The sequence below is a fragment of the Crocuta crocuta genome, unplaced genomic scaffold, assembly GCF_008692635.1.
Source record: "Crocuta crocuta isolate KB4526 unplaced genomic scaffold, BGI_CrCroc_1.0 scaffold7, whole genome shotgun sequence".
Taxonomy (NCBI): domain Eukaryota; kingdom Metazoa; phylum Chordata; class Mammalia; order Carnivora; family Hyaenidae; genus Crocuta; species Crocuta crocuta.
Genome location: NW_027531904.1, coordinates 8,139,182 through 8,146,211, shown reverse-complemented (window position 1 = coordinate 8,146,211; position 7,030 = coordinate 8,139,182). Strand labels below are relative to the sequence as shown.

Sequence of the window (7,030 nt, the reverse complement as noted above, 5' to 3'; positions counted from 1 at the left end):
TCATTTAGTCTGCGGCCGCCTTTCGTCTGCGCAGCCGCAGATCTGAACCGTCACGGTGCTTCCCACGTGTGAGCGTTGGCCGTCCGCGGTCTCCCCGCGCGAGCCCAGAAGCGTCTGGTGACCCCTGACTGCTGCTGCCGGAAGCCCACTCGTGGGAGGGCTTGAGTACTTCGTAGTTCTCAGCTGGACTAGGGACGTAGCGCCGGGGGCTTAGGAAGATACATTGGAAATGTAAATTGCCGTGTAAAGTGCCCTTGCTTTAGTTTCCTAGCGCCGATGTAACCAAGTATCGCAAAGTGGGTGGCTTAAAACGACGCGTTTATTATCTTGCAGTTCTGGAACCAGGAAGTCCGAAATGAAGGTGGCAGCAGGATCACGCTTCCTCTGAAACCCTGGGTAAAATACTTCCTTGCCTTTTCCTAGTTTCTGGTGGTGTTCAGCCATCCTAGGAGTTCTTTGGCTTGTCGCTGCATCTTTCGGATCTCTGAAAGGTTCTCCTGGGATGTTTTCTCTGGGTATCTGTGTTTTCCTCTTAAAAGGACACAGCCCTCTTGGACAAAGGACCTACCTTAGTATAGTGTAACCTGAGTTTAACTAATTACATTTGCGATGACTGTTGCCAGATGAAGTCACATTCTCAGGTTCTGGGAAGGACACGAACTGGTGGTCTGGGGTTGGGGGGTGACACTGACCAATGTCGTATAACTGTCGGAGAGCTTAAGTTGGCAAGCCAAAAGCTGACAGTGATTTGCTGTGGTACTTGTGAATTCAAACATAGTTCAGTTGGATCTGAGAACTTTTCATGGACATTTGAACTAATCCGTCTATAGGTGGTGGGTAGGATTTGCTGTGCCGTCACAGATCATAAATAGCATTCTAAGTAAACAAAAATCACAGACAAGAAAGCATAGGTTGAAATGTAAAATCCGTTAAGTTAAAGCAGGAAGGATCCTGAATGTTTGGAGTCCACTTTGTATGTAAAATGAGCAGTGTATCAAAGTGTTTTGGCAGAGGAGTTGTGCTTGAAGAATAATTAGCAACTGGAGTCAAACTACTTTGTGTTACTTAGTCCATTTTAAGTCTTAAATCCTGGGGCGCATGGGTGGCTCAGTCAGTTAAGTGTCTGACTTCAGCTCAGGTCATGATCTTGCGTTTTGTGAGTTCGAGCCCCGCGTTGGGCTCTATGCTGACAGCTCAGAGCCTGGAGCCTGCTTTGGATTCTGTGTCTTCCTTGCTCTCTCTCTCCCGCTCTCCCTCCTGCTCGCTCTCTCTCTCTCTCTCCCCCCCTCCCCCTCCCTCCTCCTCCCTTGCTTGCCCTCTGTCTCTCTTACTCTCAAAAAGAAATAAATGTTAAAAAAATTTTTTTGTAAGTTCTATGACTCTGTTCCATCAGGTTTACTGTTTTTAGTATTCAGGCTTATTGATTTTAATTTTTTAATTTTTTAATTTTTAGGAGAGAGAGAGAGACAGCGTGAGCAGGGGAGGGTCAGAGAGAGGGAGTCACAGACTGAAACAGGCTCCGGGCTCTGAGCTGTCAGTCAGCACAGAGCCCGACACGGGGCTCGAACCCACGAACCACGAGATCATGACCTAAGCGAAAGTCGGATGCTTAACTGACTAAGCCACCCAGGTGCCCCCAGGCTTATTGATTTTAGAATTTAGTTCTCTGATATATTTCCTAGATCAGTCTAATTCTAGAAGAGTTGTGATTAAAATTTCCATCTTAAATATATTTTAAACAAATTTTCTTGCATTTCTGGAAGGTCTTCTTTTTGTATGTAACTATTATGTCATTGGTTCTTAGAAGATTATGCCCTGTCTTTGTAAATTATGCCTTCCATAAGATCCTTTTTATCCTGGTTAATGCTTTTAATGTATGTCTAAACAATATTCTATTATCTGATTTTTTTTTTTTTTTTGGTCTTTTAATTTGAGAGAAAGAGCAAGTGGGGGAGAGGAGCAGGGGGAGAGAGAGAGGGAGGGAGGGAGGATGAGAATCTTAAGCAGTCTGCACACGGTGGAGCCCAGCACAGAGCTTGATCCCACAACCCTGGGATCATGACCTAAGCGAAAATCAAGAGGGGCGCCTGGATGGCTCAGTTGGTTGAGTGCCAGCTGCGGTTCAGGTCATGATCTCACAGTTCATGAGTTCGAACCCCACGTCGGGCTCTGTGCTGACAACTCAGAGCCTGGAGCCTGCTTCGGATTCTGTCTCCCTCTCTTTCTGCTCCTCCCCCACTCATGCTCTGTCTCTCTTGCTCTCTCTCAAAAATAAATAAACTTTAAAAAAAAAAAAATCAAGGGGCACCTGGGTGGCTCAGTCGGTTACACCTCCAACTTCAGCTCAGGTCATGATCTCATGGTTTGTGGGTTTGAGCCCCGTGTCGGGCTCTGTGCTGACAGCCAGCTCAGAGCCTGGAGCCTGTTTCAGAGTCTGTGTCTCCCTGTCTCTGACCCTCCCCTGCTCATGCTGTCTCTCTCTCTCAGAAACAAAACAAAACAAAATATCAAGAGTTCGGTGACTGAGCCACCCAAGTGCCTCTCCCCTTATCTGATATTAATGTTACCATTCCTTCTTTTGTTTACCTCTGTTTGGTTTCTCATAGCTCACCTTTTTATTTTATTTTATTTTATTATTTTTTTTTTTTAATTTTTTATTTATTTCTAGGAGAGAGAGAGAGAGACAGCGTGAGCAGGGGAGGGTCAGAGAGAGAGGGAGTCACAGACTGAAACAGGCTCCAGGCTCCGAGCTGGCAGTCAGCACAGAGCCCGACGCGCGGGGCTCGAACCCACGAACCGCGAGATCATGACCTAAGCGAAAGTCGGACGCTTAACCGACTAAGCCACCCAGGCGCCCCATCACCTTTTTATTTTAAATCTGTTCATTTCTACTAAAAGACATTGTAGCTATAACAAAGGAGCAGTCTGGGTCTAGCCTTTCACCCGGAAGCTTTAGCAGCAGCCACGCAGGAGCCGGCTGCCGGCCCGGGAGGACCCGCAGGTGCGTGGAGGCTTAGGGCACGTTCGGCTTTATGTTTCAGAGGGAACCTAAATGTCGTGTTGATGTTAAATGGCAGGTCACCGTGTGACAGCACCGTTGTCAAATACTGATTTTGTCCTGAGGACTCATAAGCAGGTTTGCGGGAAGTCAGGGATTATTGGACTTCGCCTTAGAAAAGATTATTTTCCTTCTATGAGTACTTCAGGTGTCCTGGGAAGGGTCCTGGGGTCACTAAACCCCCAGGCCCGTGACCTGCCTGCTTCCCCTTCTCCCTTGCCAGAAATCGGCCTGCGTCCTCACAGCCTGCCTCTTGGCTGCCCACCACCTCCTGACTTACCAGAAACTCAGGTGGTCAGAGGCCCAGCCGAGGCTTTTGTGGAGAAAGTTATTTTTAGTTGAAGCCTGGAGGCGAGAGGGTGAGCGCAGGAGGGCGGGAGAACAGGAAGCAGAACATCTCCATCCCTGTTCGTCTCTGGTCCTCCCAGTGAGAGCCGGGTGGGATTTCAGGACCAAAAGCACATGGGCCCTCTTCGCAGTTTCCCTCGGGTTCCCTCAGTTTCCCCTGAAGAGGCTCCAGGTCGGGACCCGTGCTGCTTCCCTCTCTTCCGCGGCTTTTCTCTCTCCACTTCCCTGCCTCCTTCAGGAATCGCATGGTCGGGTGTGAGTTCCTATGATACGCTTCCCTTTCCTCCTCTGCAACTGATAGACTTGGAGTTGTGAAAGAAACCCTGGCATCGGGCTTGGAAGACTTGCTTCATAGAGAGCAAAGCAGAAACACAGAAATTACCTCTGCCCTGTTACTGCGTAAGCTTCATGGAAAGTATTCCCATAATTTGTTACCTGTAAATTTTATTTATTTATTTTTAAATGTTTTTATTTATTTCTGAGAGAGAGAGAGAGAGCTTGAGCAGGGGAGGATCGGAGAGAGGGAGATAGAAAGTCTGAAACGGGCCCCAGGCCCTGAGCTGTCAGCACAGAGCCCGACGTGGGACTCGAACCCATGAACCATGAGATCATGACCTGAGCCAGAGTCGGATGCTCAACCGACCGAGCCATCCAGGCGCCCCTGTTATCTGTAAATTTTAATCAGCGTTGTTGGATTTCTCTCAATGCTGAGTTAAATCTGAGAACAAGAGTGACACCTGGATGAGTAAAGATGGTGTAAACGGCGCCTGCGTGGCTTAGTTGGTTAAGCGTCCGACTCTTGGTTTTGGCTCAGGTCGTGATCTTCTGGTTCATGAGTTCAAGCCCCATGTCGAGCTCCGTGCTGGTACCAGTGAGCCTGCTTGGGATTCTCCGTCTCCCCTATCCCTCCCCCACTCACCTCTCTCTGTCTCTCTAAATAAATAATTTTTGAAAATGTTAAAAGATGGGGGAAAACAGGTTTCCCGTGTGGGGAATTCGGGGGATAATGCTGGGATGCTCGGTATGGGAAAATGCTTTTTAGATGAATTCCAGATCCTGGTGTAAACACAGGGGCCGTTAGGGAGACGAGAATAGAGACCCGTATTGACAGCAGGTGCTGCCGGTGGGTTGGGTGCCATTCCGTGGGTTCCAGCGTGCTCACGGATACACCAGCCATCACCACCATCCATGTTAGAACATCTTCATCACCGCAGAGAGCAGCTCGGGATCCGTTCGCTGAGGGCCCGTGCCTCCCAGCCCGAGCGCCACTGATCCGAGTACCTTCCAGACCAAGCGTTCTGTTGCTATAGATTTGCGTGTTCTGGATGGTTCGAATACACGGAGTGATATATATGTTCTTGTGTCGCTGGCTTCTTAGTACAAGGTTTCTAAGGTTCACGCATGTGCTGGCAGGTTGTCAGCACTTCTTTCCTTTTCATGGCCGAGCGATACTCCGTCCTAGGGATGTGCCTGGGTAGGCACTCGAGGCCTATGTACTTTTGGGCTGTTGTCAATAGTGCTGCTGGGCCCATGCATTCCTGTGTTCCAGGTCTTCGAGGACTGTACTCGCGGAGGCGGGGGGTGTCGGTGGGGCGCGTGGTGGTTTATGTCTGACATCTTGAGGGACGGCTGGACTGTTTCCTGTAACAGCACCGCCTCCCCCCTCCCCTCCCCCCCCAGCATGTGCAGTGCAGGGATCCCCTTCCTCCGGCATCCGATCCCGAGTGGTCAGGGGGCCTTTCAATCTAAAGCCTCTTGCCCTTCGTTTCTGAGAAATTCTCTCATTTCCTCACTTTTATTATTTATGTTCTTTCTGGAATTTCTAGTAAATCAAGGTTGAGCTTCTTGATTGATTTTATGTCTCTCTTCTCTCTTTTTCCATTTCTGTGTTCAGCTGTTTAGTTGAAGATTGCTCGTTTTTATCTTGTTGCCCTTCTATTGATTTTGCCTCAGCCTACTCTTCACTTTCAGTTTTTGTTCTTTGCTACTCTTTCTCAGCATCCTGTTGTGTTAAGGGTGAAGTTTCTTCCGCGTGTGTGTTCTCTCCTCTTCCTTGAGCCAGTTCTTTCTTTCACGACAGCATTGTTTCGTGTGTGTGTGCACGCGCGCTTTCTGCTGGGAGATGATATTTCTACCTTTTCATCCTAGAAGCTTCCTCAAATATCTGTGCATCTTGACTATTCATATTGAAGAATGAGGTGATAAGTGGATTATCATTTCTCTATGCTTAATGAGGCTTTTCATGTGCCAAGATGATGGGGCAGGGGTGCTGACATTTGGCAGAATACAGGGTATTTTCTGTGAAGCCATTACATGTATGTACAAAATACCGGTTCAGTGTTTTCTGGGTATATGTGTGTTGGGAAGTTCTGGGTGTCCTCTGTTCCTCCTCCCACCCTGGGGTGGATCTCAGCTGTAAGGCACTCTGCGTGCTGGATTGGAGGGAGGGACACCCGTGTCCTGTGTGGGCTCGTGGCCCCCTCTCCCATCCCTGCACACAGCAGTTCCTGGCTCTGACCCTTCTAGTGATCTGTAGAGAAAACTGGTTTCTTCCTTGGCTCTCGCTCACCCCCCACAATGTCTTCTACTTTCCCCTGGCTGTTACCATTCCTCATCAGCTTCCTGTCTTCTCAAGTGTTTCTGAAATCTCTAATCCACCGATGGTCCTTTCTCCATTCTCTTGTTTTGGTTTTTATGTCTGTTTTTATGTCTTAAGTACCATTTTAATGAAGTCTTAGGAGGGTTGGAGAAGTCCGTGTTTTCAGTTTTCCAAATAGTATATAATTCTATATCACTACTTTCTGGTTTTCACCATTAAAAACAATTAAAAGTCCTGGGGTGCCTAAGTGGCTCACTCGGTTGAGTGTCCGGCTGTTGATTTCAGCTCTGGTCATGATCCCAGCTTCATGGAATCGAGCCCCACATCGGGGGTGGGGGTGGGACATGCACTGAGCATGTAGCCTACTTAAAATTCTCTCTCTTTTCCTCTGCCTCTCTCCCCCACTTGCGCTCTTTCTTTCTAAAATAATAATAACTTAAAAAAAATTAAAAGTCCATCAAGAGTTGATTAAAAAATGCTCTATTTGTGCACCAAAATACTAGGCATTCATTAAAAGTGACATGAGGGGCGCCTGGGTGGCTTAGTCGGTTGAGCGTCCGACTTTCGCTTAGGTCATGATCTCGCGGTTCGTGGGTTCGAGCCCCGTGTCGGGATCTGTGCTGACTGCCAGCTCAGAGCCTGGAGCCTGCTTCAGATTCTGTATCCCCCTCTCTCTCTGACCCTACCCTGCTCACGCTGTCTCTCTCTCTCTCCTAGAAATAAATAAAAATATTAAAAAAAAAAAAAAGTGACATGAATCTACTTTTGGCATCAATAACTTGCCCAAGAGGAGTTGTTAAAAAAAAAAACAACAAAAAGTTGCAGGGGTGCCTGGGTGGCTCATTTAAGCATCTGACTCTTGTTTTCGGCTCAGGTCACGATCTCCTGGTAAATGAGATCAAGCCCCACATCAAGCTCTGCACCACCAGTGTGGAGCCTGTTTGAGATTCATTCTCTCCCTCTCTCTCTCTCTCTCTCTCTCTCTCTCTCTCTCTCTCTCCGCCTCCCCTGCTCATGTGTGCGCT

At 48.1% G+C, this 7,030-nt stretch overlaps 1 long non-coding RNA gene across 1 annotated transcript in view; it reads left to right on the top strand.

Moving 5' to 3' along the window:
* The first annotated feature begins 53 nt into the window (after positions 1 to 53).
* Positions 54 to 7,030, top strand: part of LOC144240107 (uncharacterized) — a 31,056-nt gene continuing 24,079 nt past the window's right edge. Inside the window, exons 1-2 of the long non-coding RNA XR_013337591.1 lie at positions 54 to 231; positions 334 to 396. This is a non-coding gene — a long non-coding RNA (uncharacterized LOC144240107). The remainder of the gene's footprint in view (positions 232 to 333; positions 397 to 7,030) is intronic.